At 44.2% G+C, this 23,111-nt stretch overlaps 1 protein-coding gene and 1 pseudogene across 1 annotated transcript in view; one reads left to right on the forward strand and one right to left on the reverse strand.

Annotated features, from left to right (window-relative positions):
* Positions 1 to 23,111, forward strand: part of TCF7 (transcription factor 7) — a 150,189-nt gene that overhangs the window by 20,045 nt on the left and 107,033 nt on the right. The gene's annotated exons all lie outside the window — the stretch shown is intronic.
* On the reverse strand, positions 16,056 to 16,172 carry LOC136642589 (5S ribosomal RNA; annotated as a pseudogene).

The following is a 23,111-nucleotide window of genomic DNA, read 5'->3' on the forward strand; positions in this document are numbered from 1 at the left end:
GCTTTCTGTTGCTATTCAGTTTCATCTCTGTAGCATGCAGGCTGTTGCTGGCATGTTCAGTTCTCCAGTTTAGCAAGATTGGAAAAGAAGAAACACACTGTAAGCACGACTACAAAAATAAAAGGTATTTGTAAAGGGTGCAGGGGGGGGTGATGCAGATAATTGAATCTGCGGATATGGGATCCACAGATCTGGGACCCCACCTGTATTCCAGCTCACACACCCACCTGCCTCTTCCAGGCTCAAAATCTTCCCGGCCTTAAAGAAGTAAGGAGAATGTGCAACCCAGTGTGCCTCCCCCTCATGACTTGCCTGGTTTTAAATGCCTTGTCCATATGTGATCTTTAGGGGGAGGGTGACTGCTGACCCAGTATGTTTATGCAAGTTGTAATTGTAACCCCCTATTTGCTACTTAGTGTATTCTTAACCACATAATCTTCAGGAGACTTTGAGAGGATGTCCAGATAAAGTAGATGATGCGTACAGAATGAGAAGTGTGTTTGAGTTATCAGCTGGGATGTTTGATTAGAAGCAAGGCTGACCATGACACTTTGCTGTAGTGAGACCTTAAGAGTAAAATAATTTCAGTCAAATCCCATCGTATTTTGTTTACACATTGCTTCTCCTTCGTTAGAGAGAAGGAAGCACAACAGCAACATAGCCTGCAACATAATGTTCTCCAGCCCAAACAGTTCCCATAAAATGCACAGGTGTTGGTATGTCTTAATATGAAATATTGTCAAAAATGATGTCTTACTCAGTGCGAGAAGGAGTGCCTCATGGTGTAGGTGAAATTCCTTAGTATTTGCAGTCACAAATTGGGCCAGAAGATGCCCTGTAAAAACTAAGAAGACGGTGCACATCTCAGAGCAATGGTGTTTTCAGTGCTTGGGATTGATATAGTTCTGCACCATTTCACAATGACTGCACATTTACTTTTACATTTGGTCAGTTCCCATCATTTTGTGAGTCCTTTCAGTTCTCTCCTTCTCCCTTTATGTCTAGGTTTGATTTATTATTATCTTTATTGGCTTCAATGAAGCTTTGAGCCAGTTGGGGACAGGGTTGATAAAGAAAGGGAAGTAAAGAAAAATGTTACTTCCTTGGCTTTTGCCTGGTCTCCTATGGACTCCTCAAACTTACACCAACTCTTTTGCTGGCATAGCCTTGAAGACCCTTCTGGGGTCATGTCTTGGCCGGGACAGGGCATCTGGATTTGGCATATGCCACTGATGCCGGGTTATCTGTCCCCACCCAATCCCTACCCACCACTGACAAAACCCCATCAGCACCTAATCTGCAGGGTGCTGTTGGTGGTGCATAGACTTCTGGGCTTGCATTGGTACCTGTGCTCTGTAGACCAGTGGAAAGGCTGCCATGATGGTGGATCGTGTGGTCCACCAGCATAAAACGCAGAGAGCGGCGCCATTAAAGTAGCAAGGTCTGACCAAACCATGACATAGGGTGAAGCAGAAGGCTGGGGCAAACTGGTGGGGGGTGGAAAACTGATGGGAGGACTGCTCCTGTCTGCTCAACCCAGCAGCTTCTTTCTCCCTGTTCTTGGAGAGCAAGCAAGTGGAAGGTGGGGGAGACGACAGCCTATCTCCTTCTTCAGAGCCGTTGCTGAAAATTATGGCAGCAAAGTTGGAGGGGGAAGTGGAGGACCACTGTGGTCCTTCTTCCAGGACAGCTATGAGGAAAAGGGTAACTGCCTCCTTGCCTCTTCTGCCACCTGTTCTTCTTCAAAACAGGCCAGTTGTGGAGGATCCTGGGAGTCCCAAGATCTTCCTTGCCCAGCCAGTTTTGAAGAAGCTCCTGGAGGAAGAGGGTAAGGCAAGCTAGACACAGGTGATTTTGGGAGCAGGAGAGAAACCTCTTCCACTTCCTGGATCCTCCCTGCCCAGCCAACAAATTTTGAAGAAGCACTGGGATGCAGTAGAAGTAGGAAGGTAGAGGAGCAGCAGGGATAGAGCATGTGGATGAAAAGGAAAAAAGGGGGGGTGATGGCAGAATTTAGACATCTTCAGCTAGCCCTGAAAGGCCTGTCCAATGTACTAGACAGATTTCACAGGCATTGCTGAATACTGGGCTGGAATGCTTTAGAGGAACTCTGGCAGGCTGCGCACATTAATTATTAGCTTAAAAGCTCAATCCACCTTGACTCTGATTATCTAGTAAATTTTTTTTAGAACTACCCTAACATGAAAGACAACTCAGCAATGACTATAGGCATATTTCTTCTTGTGACTGTTTTTGTGTCTCCTGCCTATGAAGGGTTTTTTGTATTTTTAACTGAAAGAAAGCTCCAGTTGTTACATTGAGATGTGAACACAGATAACCATGGGTATGATTGCAGCCACACACAAATAATTGCGTCTTATGAAATGGAGATCTTGATGACATTTCTCCACATCAATTTTCTAACTTTTTATATTACTTAGTGTGTGTATATATATAAAAAGTCTCAGAAGTGTGTTCATCTTATCTGTATTTAACTCTGTACATCTGCAGTTAATTCTTTCCATCTCTCCAAGTCTAATGTAATCTAAAATGTCATTGAATCCTATACCTCCGTAGTCATTTTGATTCCTGATTATCTGGCAGCCTAATCCTAACTTGTGCTGTAACAGGCAGACTGGTAGGCCTGCACTGTATCCAGCACAAGTTTTGGGCTGCTTGTGTGTCAACCCGAGGCAAAGGGTTTCTCCTTACCCTGGGGAGAGCCACAGCAAGCCCCAATGGGACAACTCAGATCTACCTAAAGAGGTGATGCAAATCCAAGCAACCCGAGAATGGAGCTAGATCCAGCAAAAGTACAGGAACCTGGTCCCGCCTCCCATTCTCTGTCTGCCACTAGGAACACCCGCTACCCTCCTTCCCCCTGTCCCAAAACACCTCCTTCCAGCCTCCTCCCTGTGCTGGCTGAGTTCAGCTGACTCAACTCACCTTTCCCTGTGGCCCATATTGGTGTAGGGAGGTTGGCGCACCATTCAAATGTTGCTATTATTTCTAATAAAGTAGGATCCAGCCTATCTGGAGCCATTATTTACTAACAGGAACATTTATTTATACTCTTCTTTATGGAATAATCTTGGTGGCAATGAACAATAAGATGCTTCCTTTCATTGTGAAATATTCTATATGAACACCTTTAATGTTAGATAGTGGATCTGAATACAATGTTTTCCAAACGGAGTCTTTACCAATTCTAAATTTTTCTGTCAGTGCACCATGGCCAGTTCATCTACGATGTGAGAGATGAGGCTGGCATTGAGAGGCAAGTTGGGGGAAGCAGTGAACAGATAACGGATCCCTTGTTATATAAGAAATAACCAATGTGTTTAAACAATTGAGTCTCAGGGAATGATCTGGGAACACCTACTAGTGCAGTACTGCTAAAGCTAAGTCAGCATCAGGAACCTGATCAGGAACCTGGATGGCAGACCCACCAGAACCCTGTGGAGCTTTTTGAGAGTTCCACAAAGAAATATAATTATATTTAAAAACAAAAAGTAAAAGGTCCAGGAAAACCAAGGCATGATCTATTCTTCATTCATTAAGCATGAGACTGCACTTACCACCTTGGCTAGCAGATATTTGTCCTATCCTCCACAAAATGTTTGTGAGCAGCACTTTGAAAGCCTCTTACATTTTGAAACCATCAGGATATCCCTTGGTAATATGTTTCACAGGTTCAGTCTATAGGTGTAGTAAATGGCTTCCTTTTCTCTGCTGCCTGTTGGTATTTTCAGGTGCCACTGTGTGTACAAGACTGTAAAAAATTATAAGTAATGTTTTATATAAAAAATACAAAACTTTTTGAAAAAATCTAGCTTTTTGCAGGGAATTATCTATAAATATATAAAACATTTTTGGGGGGAGGGGATCTAGCAAGCAAATTTAGGAGTCTCCAGAAACATTTTTTGGAGCCTGAAATTTGTTGAGCCTGTCTTCAGGCAAAACAAGCTGAAGAAAACCAAAGTCAAGATCTTTCTAACTCTCTAATTTGGAAGCAGGCACCAGTAACTGGGAAGAGGGAAAGGGGGAGCCCTTTTTGTTACGCTTCCATATGTAGCAATTTCACCAGGACTCTATGCCATATGAAACACATTATAAATGCTCTTGTAAAATCCACATCATTCCACCACATGAAAGGCCAGTTCCTAAAAATAGCCATTCACAGAGCATGCAAGTTAGCAGTAATTTCAGTGATCATGAAATAGCTGTGCATAGACATTCCTGCACCAATGAAGAGCATTCTACGTTGCATATACCTGGCCACAGTAGTTTCTTTGCAGTTGTTCATGGCGTTACCCACTCCATAAGCACTCTAATATATAGTTTCATCCCTTCCTGCTCCTGACTTTCTTCCATCTTGCTGATTACATTCAGCCGGGAAATGCTATACTTATTAAAGCGCTGTCCCTCTGAAAATTCTGCTGGTGGTGTGGCTGCTGTGCTTAAAGGTATCAACATGTGACCTTTTCTCTCTGATATATAAATGCTTCTTTGTAATGGTTCCTTACCCAAAAACATGTGTTTGTTCCTATCCTTCCTATAAATATTTCCATGTTGATACGGAGGTAGAAACAGTGGCTTTTCATTCCTGGTATTTGGAAGTAACAATCTTGTTGTCAACCCAGGTAATCACATAGCAATTCAAAGCAAGAGCAACCCCCTAAAGATGCTTTTAAAATGAACTTTCTTCACAAAGTGGCACCACAGTGCTAAAGAAGTTTGTCCTTTCAACCCTAGTGATGCTGTGTGCACTGTCCAATAGGTGCATGTGATACGCGTTACGACCACATCTCACATAGCAGCAAACTGTTACAATTAATGTTGGCACACTTATTTCCCTGCAAAAGAAGTAGTTTTAAAGAAGGTGCTCAGATCCTCCACAACAAATGAATCACAATGCTATACTCATTGCAGGATAAGAATCATCTGGAAAAGCCCCAACAGTTCATAGGCCACTCATAACCACCATTGTTCAAATATATTATCTAACCATAGTTTTTCCCTTGAGAACAAAGTTTGGTTATGTACTTATTCTGATTTTTATTTTAACCAACCCAATAGTATCTCTCATTACTTTTAGTTGTCGTTTAGAAGTGGATTGCTGCTATGTAAATTCATCCTTCTTTTTAAGTGGAAGTCAAATTTTTTTTTTAAAAAAAAGCCAGCCCCCCAATTCAAACAATTAACAGTATATGTGCAGTTTATTAGACCTGATCTTTATCTGATTGGGGATGTGACAGCTCAATCCTGAGCTGCCCGTTGCGCAGTGCTGTGGCAGTGCTGAAAATGGCTGCTGCTGCATTCAGCACGCCTCAGGCAGCCGCCACTGCCACTGCCTCATCTTCCTCGAGACTTTCCTCTCCTTTCTCAATGTAAGGCGAGTAGCCCCACAATGTGGCTACTTAATTCTACAATGACCCAAAGGTTGGCGTAGAAGTAAGAGCCTCTGTGTGGGGTGGGCAGCCTGACACAGAGGTTCAGGATCCGATAGAGTGAAGCCTCCCTCCTGCCCTGCTCCCCCTGGCATGCCTCCACCCGCTCTGGACCACCTCCTCTCGCTTCCCCCCCACCTCTCCACTGCCCAGCGGTCTGCACAACTGCCAAGCAGCGGAGCGCCAGTGCTCCACTGGCGCTAGCCCAGTGCCAGCCAGCACTGGGTTAGCACCTGCACTCCACTGGCGCTAGGGCCTGCAAACGTGCCTTACAGCATATTTGCGACAGAGCGTGCGGGCAGTAAGCTGGTGTGCACTCTGTAGGATAGGGCCCTGAGTCATTTGCTTAAATAAAAATGTTATTTCCTTAAAAATAAGTTTAGCACTTGGATTGATAACAACAGAAAGGAATCTTGGCAGCTATCTAATGAAATAATAGCAGGCCTAAAGAAGAGGGCATTGTGTTTGAATAGCAGGCATAAAATGCATTAAATCTGGAGCAGCTTCATTCAGTTCAAATGTTGCTGTGGTTCCAAAATCACAGAGCACCGAGTCTTTGGGAAATGTACCATTAAGTGATTTGCTGTGGCTGGTTTTATCCCCTTTCCAAGTTGTGTTTCGGTTTAATCCTTTGCTACGTTTTCAACTCCAGAATTCTTTTCAGATGATGCAATTCTGTGGCACACATTTAAACCAAACTGCTGAATTCCTAGTGGCTCTCAGGAGCAGTGAAGTACTGAGTACTATAAAATGACATCATAGAAAGCATGTTCAATGCTGCTTTTCAAAAACATCTTACAAGAGTAGAGGAAAATCAAGCCATATTAAATAATATGACCTGATCAAATCAGGTTTTTTTTTTTGCAAATACAGGTGGAGCCTATTTATCCACGTTAGTTCTGTTCCGTGACTCAGCGCAATTAACAAAAAACACATTGTGCTAAATTCCATAGAGTTATTCAAATACACTGCAGCCTGACACTTCCAGATGGAAGGAAACTAAGGCAGCTGTTATCAATCCCCTCCCCTCCGTACTCAGCCCTCCCCGTTGCCAGCTGCCTGGCTTCTTTCACATGGGATGCTAATCTTTTTAGAGTCCAGCCCTATGTGTTTCTACCCAGAAGTAAGCCCCATTGTAGTCAATTGGGCTTACTCCCAGGGAAGTGTGGAGAGGATTGTAGGCTATATCTCATACTTTGCTTGGTGGGAAGGCTTGCTTTTGTCAGTGATTGCCTGCACCATGGGGGGGTTGCTTGTGTCGGTGATCACCTGCACCATCTCAATGGGGGGGGGGAATTGGCGAACACTCCCTGGCTTTTTTCAAGCAGTCCCCTCTGTTGCTACCACACCTGCCCCTGTGTGAGTGAGTGAGTGAGTGAGTGAGAGAGAGAGAGAGAGCGCTCCACCTTGCTACACGTGTTCTGGCTACAGAGATTTTCGGCGCCCCCCTTCCCCTCTTCAGCCTCTTTGCTGGCTCAGGGGCTCTAGGAGTGTTACTGTTCCTTTGCAAGGGGAACCTCTTCCAGGGCTCCAAGGCTATTTCCCTGCCTGGGTGAGGCAGAGCCTTTTTGCAGTGTTTCAGGCTGCCTGGAAATGGAGGGAGACGCCAGCGCAGGGCAAAGGAGGCAAAGGTGTGTGTGACTTTCGGTTCCCCCACCCCATTCTCGTTGAGGCAAACCCGCAGATAAAAAATCCGTGGATAAATAGGCTGCACCTGTACAGTTGAAAATGCTTCCGAGGTAAATCCTCATCTGAGAACTATGGTTGTCATACTTGGTGTAACCGATGCATTCAGATGGCTGCATGTTGTATCCTGCAATGAAGCTGCGATCAATACTCTTGACTTTTTTTTGATGAGGGGTATCTGTTCTTCCTAGCCCAGCACAGACATTCATCTGGTAAGGGGTGGCATCATAGCGGCAGGCTGTTCCCTTACAACCACTTCAGGCACATTCTGTTGCACACCTGCACATGTGCAGAAATCTTGCAAACATGAATTGAGTATGTTCTGGGGTGGATCTTTCATTCAGTACCAAATGCCTTCATAGAGCTTCTCTTTTATAGTGGAGCTATTTATATATCTGGGTAAGCTTCCAATATGGATGCCACACTCTTATGCAGTGTCAAACAGGAAATTTTTGTCTCCTGTTTTCCTTTGCAAGCATTTGTTACCTTGGTCTTTGTTGTTGGGAAATGGAGTGCTTTTGCTACCCAGTGTTATCCCAGTAGGTAGGCAAACCTTCCCTCCACATCTATCTGTAGCCTGTCTCCTATCATTGAAAGACAATTGGACTCCCAAAGATAAGAAAAACGTGTATCTGATCTCCAGTCCACATTTATCAATTACCGCTTCCCAATTCTTATGCAGTGCTAATAGAAGGGATGTACCTGCATTCTGCATTGAGTGGTAGCAGCTGAACTCCAGATGGTCCTGGAAACTAATTATTTTAATATATTTATACCCCATTCTTCATCCAGAACAAGTTCATTAAGTGGCTTACAATTTAAATAATAAAAATGTGCAATATACAATAATGAACTAGGTAGGGAGAGTCTAAGGACAGGGCTGAAGGAGCTACAGATGTATCCTGAGGCTGGCTGATGTTTAAGGACCTGTGCACAGAAGCAGCCTCTCCACTACTCTGTAGTCTTCTGGCAGTTGGTGAAGTTGTCTGAAGTTCAGGCTCCTCTTTCCAGACTAGATGCATTCCGGTCTGGAGACTGACAGCACAATCCTATGCAGTCTACTCAGAAGTCAGCCCCATTGTGTTAAGTTGTGCTTACTCCCAGGAAAGTGTGCATAGGATTGCAGCCTCAAACTCCCTGTTCACCCTGGTATATGTTCTTGTCCAACAGATAGGGGAGAAATGTGACCATGTTGATCGTTCTGGGTGTCTTTGCTGCTTTTGACCCCATTGACTTTAGTATCTGTCTAGGGTTGACCTGTCTGAGGTGGAAGTTGGTCAGTATGCTCCATTGGTTCTGCTCCTACCTGCAGGGCCTTGGAGAGGGGGGTAAAGGGGGCATTTTGTACCCGGGCCCAGGGTCAGAAAGGGGGCCCAGGAGCCCAAGGAGGGGGCCCAGAAATTTCCTGGGATCTTACATTTCCCAATATCACCCAGACTCACTGCCCACATGGGATGCTGGGGACAAATACCGTGGGCACATGGCGGTGACTACTGTCACAAGCCGTGCACACCAGACCCAGGAATGCATACATTGCTTAACAGTGTCACATCTGGGAGGAAACGGACCTGCTACAATAGCTCTTTGGCTTGTGGATCCGCTTACCATGAAAGAGTGTATAGGAGCTTAGCGACATAGCTGTGGGACTGCAGCTGCTGCAGAAGTCAGTTTTGGTGTAAGCAGGACACTTTCTATTCTAGCGTGAGCCTAAATACAATGCTACTAATCCCCTGCAATAATTTTCTATATTTGAAAGATTTTAGAGAGACTTGAGTGTGTTTGGTTTTCCATATTACTGTATCTAGCTGCCAATACCAGGCAGGCAGGTAGACCTGACCCCTGCATTGGGAAGACTGGTAGAACTGGGCTCCAAAGACTATTTCGGTTATTGCCACTTTCGCCCTGCCTGTTTTGCCCCCATTGCCATCCCCCCACTCTGTTTCACCCCCTCCCTCTTTGGGAAGGGGCCCAAAAGAAACTTTGTACTGCCTGATAAAATTTCTCTCAGAGGCCCTGCCTACCTGAATATTTTATTCCAGAAGTTGGTGCTGGAAGGTAGTGGCTCTACCCTTTTAGTGCTCAATCCCCAATCCAGGTGGGGTTATAGATGTTCTAAACAGTTCTTACAGTAGTGGATTGCAGTAGTGGATTAAAGTGGGGACAGTAAACTGAAATATGATACAGATAAGACTGAGATACTGCTGGTAGGAGGTTTAGTTGACCAGAGATTGCAGTTTGGAACTTTTTTGACAGGTTTCATTCCTCCTAGAAGATGAGGTCCAAGGTGGCACTTCACTTGTGGAACACCATCCCAATATCCATTTATTTGATGACAAATCCACTGACTTTCAAGTGCTAAATTAAAACTTTTTTTGAAAACTTGGATTTTTCACCACCAGTACTTCCCAGGTGCTTTTAATACATTTTAACCTGCTGCTGCCACATCCTGTTTCTTGTTTATTACTTGCATGATGTGTCAATTTTAAGTGACATTATAAACCTCTTTAGGAATCCACAGTGGCAGTGGCAGTACATTTAATGTACTGTAAATACAGTAAATTAGTCCCTTTGTAGAGTTTCTCTACTAAGAAACTCTCCACCTCCACCAGCGTGAAATGGGAGACTTCAGAGAAGACCAGGATGTACAAATACATGCATAAGTGCAGTCCTCTTACCTAGATGTGGATATAGTATTATAAATTTTGTATATGTATCTGAGACTTCAGAAAAGTTTGGAAAGTGTAACCCTTTTAAAAAAGTATTTTGCACTCAGATAGTGACATTAAGAAGTTCTGCTGGAAATGGATAGACTTACAGAGATTTTTGGATCAATAGCGCAAACCGACATAGAGCAATGGAGACAGACCATTTTATGCTTGGTTGAAAATGAAGTTGTAGATGTATAAGATAGGGCATTTAGATGAATATTTTGTATACATGATATATTATACAGGATATGATAGATAAATGATATTAAGAGGCTAAACTAGAAGAGGAACAAGATGCAATCTATGTATATCTATTCAGAAGTAAGACCCATTTGATCAATGTTTACTTACAGCCCAATCCTAAAGGCAGTACCACTGCCAGGTGCAGTGGTGCCTTAGCGGCTACCACTGCATCCTGCAGACCCACAACAGCCGCTGGAGGTTTCTTCAGGGGAAGAGGACTTTTGTCCCTTTCCTCTGGGGAAAGCCTCAAGCCCCACAGGCGGGCTTCTCAAGTGTGCACTGGCTATTTTACTGACGCAGACTTGAGAGATTCTTCAATGTCGGGTCTTCCAGCCCAACACCGAGTTCAGGATCTGGCGGAACAGAGCTCCGCTGGTCCTACCTCGGTTTCTCCCACACCCTACCGCCATGCCAGAATGCCTCTCCTAGCTCCTGAAGCCCTCACCAGTGCCTGGATATCTTACCTAGCTCTGGGCAGTGTCCAGCTGGTGCTGGGCTCTGCACTGACTGGCACTGATCTGGCTCAAGCACTGACTCGGCGCAGGGTGTCATGGGCATGCTTTATGGCATATTTACGACACCCAGTACTAAAGGTCAGTGGTGGCACTGGATTGAGCCCTTACTCTCTAGTAAGTGTGCATAGGATTGAAGCCTCAATCTCTTGTCACCATCCATGAGAGAGTCCAAAGCCAACCTTGCATTTGTCATCGTGGCCGCTTCCAATGAGAAGGCATCAACTATCAGGAGCTGAGAGAAGGGTTGACATCAACCTTCTCTATTCTTCCATTAGGTAGCTATGGCATTCGCCATAGATTACTCTTAGCTGATCTGGGGAAAGGGTATACCACTGATGTAGATGAATTAAAGAGTGAGAAGGAAAGAGCCCACATAAGCATACTAGTGCTGAGAGTTTTGAAAAACCTCTTATGGCTTCCCTTTTTTCTGTTGGACAGATATAGAAAGATGAAAGGTGTATCTGTCATGCATTCACAGCAGAGAGTTGGGGGAGGTAGAAGGAGGGAGGCCATAGATTGTTGGTAGAGCACATACTTTGCATTTAGAAGGTCTCATCTCCAAATAGGGCTTGGAAAGATTCCTTTTTGAAACCCTGGAGAGCTGTGGTCACTCAGAGTTGACCATACTAGATGGGGCAATGGTCTTGCTCAGTTGAAAACTGCTTCGTATGTTGATCATATAAATTTGATTTCAAAGTGGCTCTAATTCTGTTAATGTTCCTCATTAATAAAGTCACACATGTTGGATGAATGACTGAACATCATTTCTGAAAAAACCCATAGATTTAACTAGTGAGCCATTTCTGTTAGTATTAATCTTTCTAAATTTAAGCACACTGGTAATTAGCAAAAGCTTAAACGCTTCTTAATCTCATGATCATGGGTGGTAGTCAGACAAGGTGTTTTGCCAAGTTGGCAAATACTCTGCCAGTTTGGGGTTTTAATTGCAAATACACCACTGCCAGCTAGCTTGTCTCTTGTAGCAACTGGAATATTAAAACATGGGATGTGGTTCAATGGGAGGGTGTCAGCTTAGAAAGTAATTGTTGCCGTCAGGGCATTTTTAATGCAGTGTTGCCATTTGTGCTAAAGTGGATAGCCTCCTGGAATGCCTTATTTTTCTCTTTCTCCAAGCTCTTCTCAGAGTGCATCTTGTACTTACATGTTAGAGATAGCTCTATGATTTTCATGCAAGCTTTTGCTAGATGAACATCATATCAACAAGAAATATATGTAAACTCTCCTCAGGTAATGTAAAATTAGCCCGTTCCTGTCTATTAATTTTCCTTTCATATACCTTAATATAGTTACTTGATGCAATATATCACATCAAACTTCTTTCTATACAGGGGGACCCCATATCCACAGATTCACTCATCCATGGTTTGGGTCCGACCCCTCCAGTACACACAGAGGGTCCACTGAGTTCAACAGAGACTGGGGATGTCTTTCCCTGGCCTCTGCTGAGCTCAGACTGAGCTCTAAAGCAAAAAAAACCTGCAACGTCCGGTTTCACAGACAAACTGGAAGTAACATTTTAAATGCCCTATAATGTATTGGGAGGCCCAAGGAAGCCCCTGAAGGGTATCTGCAGGGGGTTCCAGAATGGAACCTTTGCGATAAGGGGGCATACCTGTATGTGAATAGATCCTCCAGGAGTTAAGTATGAGATCTCATGTGGAGAATGAACCTGGATTATACAAACCTCTGCAAGGTACATAGTATCATAACACAGGAGTCATTAATATTCGGTACAAGAATCTGGATCAGCCAAGCCAGGTATATGAACATCAAGATCTTGGCATTTGGTCCATGCTTGCTCAACAGAACAGCATTTCCTGTTGTTACTCTCTACAGATTGAGTCACATGATGCTAATAAAATGTACTTCAGTTGCATTTTTTTCCCTTTGGACTGTTCTCTACCAATGCCTTATCAAAATCTGAAATGAAAAGAGGACCTTATCGACAATAATACTCTTATACAGTGGTTCCCAAATTGTGAGCGGTGTAAACCAGCCGGGGGAGCCACAGAATCCTTGTGAAAAACCTATACAGTGTATACAATTGTAGCCTTATAAGGAGCTGCAACCAATTGGCCCACAAGGTCAGCCAGTTGAAAAGGTGTGGGAACTACTGGTCTTGCATATGGTCTCAGTGGAACAAAGAAAGGAAAGGAGAGAGTGTTTTGCTGCAGAAGAGATAGTTTTGCTCCACAGGAGTAGAGACAATGCTGTGGACCATCCTCTTGTTATGGCATTTCCTCACCTGTGTTTTTCTCCCCGTTAGGCTCTGATGCTGGAATTGAGGCCACTTGGGATAAACGTGCCTAGGGAAGTGGCTCCCTGGTGGTAAACAGAAGGGAAAGTGTCCGCTGCCTTATCCATCTGTTCCTTTTGATCTTAAAATTGGGGCTCCCTGTTCTTTGCGTTGTATTTAGTTGGGACAAATCAATGTGATCTGCTGCTATCTTGTGCAGTTTGAGCCTCAGTGAGCACAGTGGCAGTCAAGTTCTGGAAATCAAAAGCTGAGCATGGAAAACTCTTTACTACTTCTGTTGTGAGGTTTAGTGCTGAAGTTAGAGCAAGTTCATATGACCTCTTCTCCCCCCCCCCCCAATGACAGCTGCTGTTTTCATCCATATATTATGGGAGCTGGCCCAAGCCAACCAAAAACTGTGGCTGTCTCATGCTTGAGAGGCTTGTCTGAATCCACTCTGAAAAGACAGGCTACGCAGCAGCCAGTGATGGCAAAACACTCTTTACACAACATAGAATAAGCTATGCAACATTTTTCCCTTTGCTTTAGAAACAATGGAAAGACCCATGATTCCATTGCATGCCGCAAATAAAAAAATTGAGCATAATTCATATTAAAAAATATCAAAGAATATGTTGTCGGATACATTGTGCCACCCTTCCGTTTTTGTAGCAAAACACCTCATCGCTTCCGGTAGGTTTTTGGGAAACTATGCACAGTGTATTTTTACAGCATACCACCTCTGTACAAGAGTCTTTGCACTGTGATGTTTTGGCTAAGAAATGGGACTTCAATTGTTCGTCAGATCTATCTGTACACACATCGGGCTCATGTTGAGCCACCAGAAAGTCACAGGAAGTAAACACACAGCTACAGTTAGATCAAAGCTCCTGCGTCTTGCGCCTGTGCAAACACCAATCGCTTATGAAAGCCTGTGCATTTCTTCAGTAAAATCAGTTGTGTATTCGTTTTAAAAGGGCTGGGAGAAATTCACTGTAATTTACTGCAGTGACTGAGAAAGGAAAAGCCTCGGCCTGATCTCGCCATCTTATGCATGTGGTTTGCTAAGAATATATTTCCAGCATGCAGACCTGGTCTTCGTCCTGACCGAGGTACCTATCTGATCATTTTACAAAATACATCTGTCTTCCCGAGAGAGAGACAGTCGGTGACAACGCCATACCGAAGCAGGTTGAGGTAAACTGTCATATAACAGTGGTAACCACAGTCACACCTGGTAGGCCCCAGAAAAGAGTCTGCAAACAGTTCACCTAGAGTCTGAGGTTACAGCAAGGCTGAATATGATGGGTGAGGTGTAACAGCTTTTGGCTATAGGCAAGCTCAAGAATGAAAACTTCTTGTTTGTTTGTTTTTTAAGTAGCCACTGCTAGAGAGATGTTACTTGGCAGTAAGAAAACAAACAAACAAAGGCATATCCACACTGCAGCTTCAAACTGGCTTTACAACCAGTCTTTTCTTCTTTGGAAATGCTGCTCAATAGTTGCACTGGGTCATCACAAGGGATGGGAGGTCTATGTGCATCTTGTATCCCCTTCAGCCGGCAATGTGCATTATTTGACTGAGTGGAGAGGAAAGTCCTGGAGAGGGTTGAAGCTACCTTTTACTGAGTCAGATCGTTGGTCCATCTAGCTCGGTATAATCTTCATTGACTGGTAGTGACTTTCAAGGCTTGAGAATTTCTGCACACAAAGCAGGTGCTTGACTACTGAGCAACTGCCCCATTTGCTTTAATGGTCTAGCACAGGGGTGCCCAAACCCCAGCCCTGGGGCCACTTGCAGCCCTTGAGGCCTCTCAATGCAGCCCTCAGGGAGTCCCCAGTCTCCAATGAATCTCTGGCCCTCTGGAGATTTGTTGGAGCCCACACTGACCCAACGCAACTGCTCTAAGAGTGAGGGCGACTGTTTGACCTCTCGCGTGAGCTGTGGGATGAGGGCTCCCTCCACTGCTTGCTGTTTCACATCTGTGATGCAGTAGCGGCAGCAAAGGAAAGGCCGGCCTTGATTTGTGCAAGGCCTTTTATAGGCCTTGAACTATTGCAAGACCTTCATTCATTCATATAAGCTCATCTTTAATATATTCATTTATGTAAACTTATGTAAATTTATTCAAATTTTAAATGTAAATTAATTCTTTTTTTCTCCGGCCCCCGACATAGTGTCAGAGAGATGATGTGGCCCTCCTGCTAAAAACTTTGGACACCCCAGGTCTAGCATGCTGAGTATCTGTGTGTGCTTGCCAAGGGGGAAGGTGCAACAAACCAGCTCTCTTATGCCTTGTCCCTCCACACATTAGAGTTGCACCCACAAGAGACTGGTATGAGCACTTGAGTCTTTTAAAAGGTCAAAATGCAAGTTAGTTTTATTGAGGGTTGTCTTTGCAGTTTTGCTTTTAAAAAAAAATACTTTTGAAAATAGTTTGTGTAGGGGACACATGACCCAGATTAGAAGCATGGCAGGACAAAGTGTTAAATCCCCTCTTCCCACCTCAATTCCAATCTGGGTTGCATGCCCAACCCTGCAAATGCTATGTATTGAAAAGCATAACTGCAGGGTCAGCATGTTGAACTGTAGGGTCAAGAAACATAGTGTATACTTTGCGCCTAATGATCTGTGACAGTGCAGTAGGATTACATGGCATAAATAGGATTTGTGTTTGTTTGTACTGATACTTGTAGACTGCTTTTCCACAACAAAGCACTCCAAGCAACTTATGATAAAAGCACAGTGCAAATCAAGAGCCAACGACAACACTGAAAGGCAGTAGATGTGACAACATAGAGAGTCTGGGGCAAGTTACCAAGTCTTTTGGAACAAGAGCATCTTTGCAGCATGACAATAGCACATGATATTGGGGGTGGGGAATAGTGTGGACTCCTGATGGAAGGAGCGACCTTGCCCAATTCACAAAGCCCAGTAACAGTGACAGTGTAAATTTAAACCTGTTACTTCTTTTGTTTTTACTCATGAGAAAAAAGAACTGATTTCACAGAGCCTCTGCTATTTGGCTCATCCGCTTATGCAGAGCCCCCACCCCGTCCTGTTTGTGACAAATCTTCTCTGGCTGCTTCTTAATGGCAGACACTAACTCCGTTCAATATCTGAGAATCTCTAGTTTAACATAGCATACTGAAGCCATCGTGGTTGGCAACCTTCAGTCTCGAAAGACTATGGTATAAGCCTACAGCACCCAGTATTCCCAGGCGGTCTCCCATCCAAGTACTAACCAGGCCTGACCCTGCTTAGCTTCCGAGATCAGATGAGATCGGGCATGTGCAGGGTAAAAGTTGAAGCCATCAGTGCTAAATATAATGCAAGTCTTCTGGCTTGCCTGTTTCAGCACAAGATAGGACTGTGCTTTTAAACATCCATTGGTTTAGGTGGAAGGAAGTTGGCTGGATCATGGCCACTCTTTTTGATGTTTCCACCACTAGAATGCCATTTAGAAAAGAAAGAAGTATGATTTTTTTTTTTAGTGTAGCTTCAAAATAATTCCACCAAAAAATCTAGACAAATAGCTATGGTTCCACAATGATGAGGGACTTTTCCCTCATTCTGTTTTTGCAGAAAATGTTCATTTCTCACTGGATCTTCCAGACCTAAGCCCAAATCTCAAACTACTACTGCACCATTCTAGTTCCTGGATGGAAGCATCCATCCTGGACGGAAAATGATATGCAGCCTCTGCGATTGAGCAACAACTGAGAGGGAACATGAGGAAAAAATATTGGGAGAAGCACAAAAGGCAACAAGTGTATTTGGTGGGATAGGGAAAATTCTGGAAGAAAAATAACAGTATATTTTGCATTAATACTCCTATCCCTGAATATTTTTTCTCTGTCCTTTTGGTTGTTTTGATGGAATTTACTTTAAGGATTGAGGCTGAGGATTTTCAGCCATTCTTTCATTTCCAGTTTACAGTTCAGCCACCAGTCTAGCAATGGGGACAGAGGGCATGGCTACTTGTATAGAATGGCATTTCCAAAGACCCACCCTTGGGTCTCTCTGTGGAGGCAAACTCTGCATTCTTTCTTGAAGAAATTTGTTGGAGGCAGCCAAGACATGGAGTGGCTCTTACAGCACCATGTAGATACTGGTGAATGGCCAATAGCTCTGGCCCATTTACTATCGCCACTGCTGGTGGACAGCCAAGTAGCACCCTTGCAGGAACAAGTTGATGACCATGGAGACTGCTGACCATTTCCAGCAGTCTGTCTGTAATGTGCTGCACAAGCCACCACCTTCTAACTTGGCTACTTCTAATGATGCTTGGTCGTAAAGATGTGGGGTCTCTTCTCTGTCACTGATCATTGGTGATGGCCATTGTCTACTTTCCACCCCAGCTCACCAGCTGTTGCTGCTGGAACAATCGCAAGCGTAGTACTGTGCACTTTCAAGATGCTCGGGGACTTTTGCTTAGGCAAGATATCGCAGCACATCGTTGCTCTCTGGGCTTTGACCGGGAGTTGGGTTGCAAGTCATAGCACTACTGAGCATTGTTTGTGATGTAATTAGTGATGAGCAACACAATTTCCCCTCACTCATGGCTGCATCATTTTGTGAATCTAGGATGTGTGTGTGTTTTCCTTTTTTAATTCTTCACACAGGCTGTGTACTTCCAGTGTTGTGCAACTGCTGTGTAGGAGTGCACACCTCATCAGATTTTCTTAAAGTGACAATTAGCAGCAAGATAATTCTACTGCTACTCATACCTTTGCACCTATGCACTTTATGAACACTTTGTTTAGGTCAAGCTGGTACAACTTGTACTGTACTAAGGTGAGCACAGTTCACCTGCCACGTATTGTAGTCTCCTAGGTGCTTCACAACCACCCACTTCTTTTCAATCCCTGGCAGGCAGCAAACACAGTCGGTTTCTTGTGCCGTCCTGGCCTCTAATTTGGCTCAGTAGGTTGAGGAGGCCTGGCGTTTGTTATCTTATTTTGGTTTTAGATTTCTAAACTAACATGATAGAAAACAATTAGAGAACTGTAAAAAACAAAACATAACAGTAACAGGAGAATCAACAGCCAGCTGCACCTTCATTTTGCTTCCCAAAGGCCCAGGAAAAGAAGAGAGTCCAACATTCCCTGAAGTGGCAAAAGAGAAGGGATGCCATGAAGCTTTTTCAGGAGGCAGTTTTGCCGGCCAGGAAGCAACCACTAAGAAGGCCCTTCCCATGTGCACAACAGTATTTCAGCAAGAGTCAATATGTGGTGCAGAGTCTTGTTTGGTGGATGGATTCCATTTGGGTTCAGATGGTCCTACCTAGGGCACCAAAGAACCAATTAAAAATAAGTATTATTTGGGGGCTGAATGCATTCCACTCTGTGACAGAGTACATCTTGCTGGATCTTTGTGGTATAGTTCTCTGCTGTTACTGAAAAGTCAGTTATGGGAGTATCCTCTAGTGCAGTGGTTCTTACTCTTTTTAGCCCAGGACCCACTTCTGAGAATGAAAATCTGTCTGGGGCCCACCAGAAGTGATGTCAACAACCTGACAGTGATGTCATAGCCAGAAATGACACCATCAAACAGGAACTGATATTGCTGTGATGTCAGAGCTGGAAGTGATGTCATCAAGCAGGAAGTTCTTGCGTAGAAACTCAAACTGTAAATGACAAGAGACAGTGTTCCAGCTCAGAAGCTTCTTCCAATTCTTCCTGCCCTTGCTACCATTGCTATCAAGCAAAAAATAAAACATCATCTGGAACAAAATATTTGTGTATTTTCTACTGTTTTTATTTCTGTCTTTATTTACAAAATCTCAAACTACTTCTTGTATTGCGCTTGAAACTAACAAACACTGATGTGGCTATTGATACTGTGCTCAGCACTAGGCAGAAACAAGTGCATCCTACTCATGCACCTCAATACAAGAAGTAGCTTGAGCTTTTGTAAATAAAGGAAATAAAAACAGTAGTATCCCCCTCAGAAGGAAGATAAGCAGGGACGCTTCCCCTCATCTCCCCCAACCTAAGCACGTCTACTCAGAATCAACTACCACTATTGGCAATGGGGCTTACTCCCAGGTAAGAGTAGACAGAATTGCAGCCTGAGAGAGAAGTAAGAAGAGGGGAAGGGTGCGCATCTGAGAAACGGCTGGGGGAGCAGCACTCTCCCTGGGTGCTCCCCCCCACATGTCAGGCTTGCCCTCCCTCCTCCCGGGTGCTCTCTTGGCAGCCAGGCAACCAGGGATGCCCCCTCACCCCAGCAAAGTTATAAAGAGAGGACGTGCTAGCCAGGGCAGGAAAGGATCGTGGTTTCCAGGTGATTTCAGACAGGGAGAGAGGTTGTGATGCAGAGGACGAGAATGGTAGTGAGGTGGCAGCGGCGGCGGCAATGACGCTGCTTTCAAAGCAGGCTCACAAGAGGGGAGATCATGCGGGTCTGCCTCTACTCACCCAAGCCCTGTGTTCAGGTCTCCGCCTACAGTCTCCAGCCCAGTCCAGCTGTGGGGGTGGGGGGGAGCTGCTCTGTCTTGCAACCCTGAGGCAGCCCATCCCATCAAGGCAGCCAAGCTGACAAAGGTTGGTGGGGAGAAGCCTGGCTGGCTCGTCCACGTCTCTCCCGGTCCTTCTTTGCCTGCAATCCAAGCCTGCACTCCGTGATTGGCCACCCTGAGGAAGCCTCCAAGTGCAGAGGGAGGTCCAGCTAGAAGGCAGCAGCACACTCTGGGGAAAAGCGGCACGCTGCTTTCTTTGCACATGTGCAAGCCACTCTTAGTGCAAGCTGCTCTTCTCAATGCCGGGAAGTTTACAATGGTGATGCCCAGGCTTTGCCCACTTCCAAAATGGCGTCGCCTAGGTCTTTTGCCATATTCCAAGATGGCTGTCGCCAGCTTCTCGCGACCCACCAGAAATCGGGTCGTGACCCACCAATTGGGTCCCGACCCACAGTTTTAGAGCCACTGCAGTCTAGTGGTTAAAATGCATTTGTGGAACTGTTTTGGAAAAACCCTTATAGTCAGAACATATTTTGGGTGAAACAGTTGAAACTAGGTGTCTTAACAGTGGTCATTTCCCACATTGGTTAGGAACTGTAACTGCTATATGTCAGTTTTCAAAACCTGTTGTATTCCACTCTGGGTTTTTTGTTTGTTTTCTGTTGATGCTGATCTGTAATCTGCCTGTCCAGTCCAGCTGCGGGGGGGGGGGGGGGGGAGCTGCTACCAGTCAGAAGGATATGGGTAAGTTATTTCTCTTCGTCAAGGGCTCATAGGCTATCATTCTAATTAAAACATGACTTAAAAGATGCTGTTCTCTCTCCTATCTGAATTATGGACCGGAAATGCACACTAAAGGTTTTAAACTGTCACCTTCTCACATATTAGTCAACCTGCTGCTGCTGCTTCTTTGTGCTATAAATAAATTCCCCATAACTCCTTAGACTTTACAGTTTTGGACATAAAGCTTGACTGAGATTGCAAGTGACTTGTGTTTCTCGCTATACTCATATTAAACCACCTTTCTCCTGTGCTGAAATGGACGAACCCTGGAGCTCCCGCATAGCCTCCCATTCAGGCACTGAGCAGACCTGGGCATCCTTAATCTCAACAAAGTGCCTGTGTTTCTGTGCCTTAAGACAGACCCTGGAAACCTGAATTAGCACATGCCTTTTATCCTTCTCACTGCCAGCTGCTCTCTGGCTCTCCTCCTTAATATCTTAATAAGTATCAATGGATTCACAATAAGCAAAAATTGTATTGGTTGTGGTTTCTGTTAACAAGTTTTGCAAAAGCATTGTAGAGATGAAAGCGGAGGCCGTACTCTCTTACCAGGATTGGGGTTTGCATCAGCGTTCTTTCCTTTGCGAGTAAAATAGTAGGTGGGGAGGGGCAGGCTGCGAATCAGTGCAAGCTTTCCTTTTCTCTCAAGCAGGTTGCAGACTTGAACTATGTACATGTGAAATTTGAGGGTGAGCTTCTCTACCTGGAAAGGCATATTACCCATTATTGTGCATTTTGATGAGTCATTTTCATTGACTAATGACCAGCATTGTAGTAGCCTCCAGATGCCCCTGCCTTCAGAAGTTAGACCAAGATGAAGGCCTTTTTAGTCAGTGGTATGCGCCAGTCACAGAGTTCCCTTCCCAGATGGTTTGGCTGGCACCAGTGGTTTCATTGTTAGACCGCAGATCTTTCCGTTTAGACCACCCTTTCATTCTCCCAAGGTTTTAACAGGTGATTGGTGGTTGTTCTTTTTATTGTTTTCTTCTCTTGTCTTAATATAAGACTTTATGCTACACTTAATACTGTTGGATATGTACTGAATTGTTTTGTGTTTTATGTTCAGCTTTATACATTAGTTTGGATATTATTATATAGTTGGAAAGTGGTATTTCAAACAAACAAAATGTACATATTTGTTCATGCTAATGCTGTTTTTCCTTCTCACTTTACCCTTCCCCAGGCCAAAGATTCACAGGCAACCCTTACATGTAGAGTATAATGAAAGCTTAGATCCCCTTGCTTCTGTTAGGAGGATGCTGAAGATTTCAGAATATTTCAATGCTAATGCACATTATCTCCTTTTAGAAAGACTTTTACACCACTATCCCCAAACTGTACATCCTTTGTACCTGCTGCTTTTAAAATGAACTATGGATCTCTACCTAGCCTTTATAAGAACATAAGAACAGCCCCGCTGGATCAGGCCATAGGCCCATCTAATCCAGCTTCTTGTATCTCACAGTGGCCCACCAAATGCCCCAGGGAGTAAGGTCACACCTGGAGTATTGTGTCCAGTTCTGGTCACCGCATCTCAAAAAGAACATAGTGGAAATGGAAAAGTTGCAGAAGAGAGCGACTAAGATTATTGCTGGGCTAGGGCACCTTCCTTATGAGGAAAGGCTATGGTGTTTGGGCCTCTTCAGCCTGGAAAAGAGGCGCCTAAGGGGGGACATGATTGAAACATACAAAATTATGCACGGGAAGGATATAGAGCAGATACAGAGATGCTTTTTATAATCTCACATAACACCAGAACCAGGGGACATCCACTAAAATTGAGTGGTGGGAGAGTTAGGACAGACAAAAGAAAATATTTATTTACTCAGCATGTGGTTGGTCTGTGGAACTCCTTGCCACAGGATGTGGTGATGGCATCTGGCCTTGATGCCTTTAAAAGGGGATTGGACAAATTTCTGGAGGAAAAATCAATTACGGGTTACAAAACATTATGTGTATGTGCAACCTCCTGATTTAGAAATGGGCTATGTCAGATGCAAGGGAGGACACCAGGATGCAGGTCTCTTGTTATCTGGTGTGCTCCCTGGGGCATTTGGTGGGCTGCTGTGAGATACAGGAAGCTGAACTAGATGGGCCTATGGCCTGATCCAGCGGGGCTGTTCTTAACATTCTTATGAGCACACCAGATAACAAGAGACCTGCATCCTGGTGCCCTCCCTTTATAATCTTTTGTTGTTATAATTAGGCTTTTTTATTGTAACATCAGTTATAGTTTTATGATTGTGAGTTGCTTCAGGGGCAGTTGACAGACTATTTGTAAATAGCATTTTGAATAAGAGATTATGCTTTCAGCACTTGAAAGGGTCTCTGTACCCTATGCGCCTAGCAGTTTTATATCAGGTCAACTGTCATGGCTTCCTCTGGAGAATTCCAGAATGTTCTTTAGGTAAAGGTACTGAAGGGTCTCTGTAGAGTTCCCTAGACTCCTCTCTCTCCAAACTACAGTTCTAAAAGTTCTCTGGGTGAAGGAACAGCAACTGTTAAACCAGTTTAAGATTCCATTCCTTTGCATATTTACTTGGGCATAAATGCTATCATATGCACTGAGATTTACTTTTGAATAAACCTGCTCAGGATTAGGTTGTACATCTATGCTGTAGATATCTGCACAGTCAACTAGTATTAGATGTTTGAAGCCCATAATGAGCTGGCATTTACAACCATGAAAACAGTAGACATCTTGAGGTAGACTGGGGTAAGGGAAGAGAACTATAAAGCTTTTCTGTGTGTGTTAGAGCAAGATTTTAGAAGGAGACAGAATCACAATTCTAATAATAGCCCTTGCTGACCACTTTCTGGTCTACTGACTTGTGGGTACTGCCCTTTCTGACTATATGAGTCGTCCCTTTGGAGAGTGCAAGTTCTTCAAAGCAAGGACATGATTATGTTTTGGCAGCAGCCAGGGCAATGCTTTGCTGACCCTGAATGGCAGCTTTCTACACTACCCTGTCTTAGTAATAACCATGACAGCCAGGAGGCTAGAAG

Source organism: Tiliqua scincoides, chromosome 2, assembly GCF_035046505.1.
Source record: "Tiliqua scincoides isolate rTilSci1 chromosome 2, rTilSci1.hap2, whole genome shotgun sequence".
NCBI classification, from domain to species: domain Eukaryota; kingdom Metazoa; phylum Chordata; class Lepidosauria; order Squamata; family Scincidae; genus Tiliqua; species Tiliqua scincoides.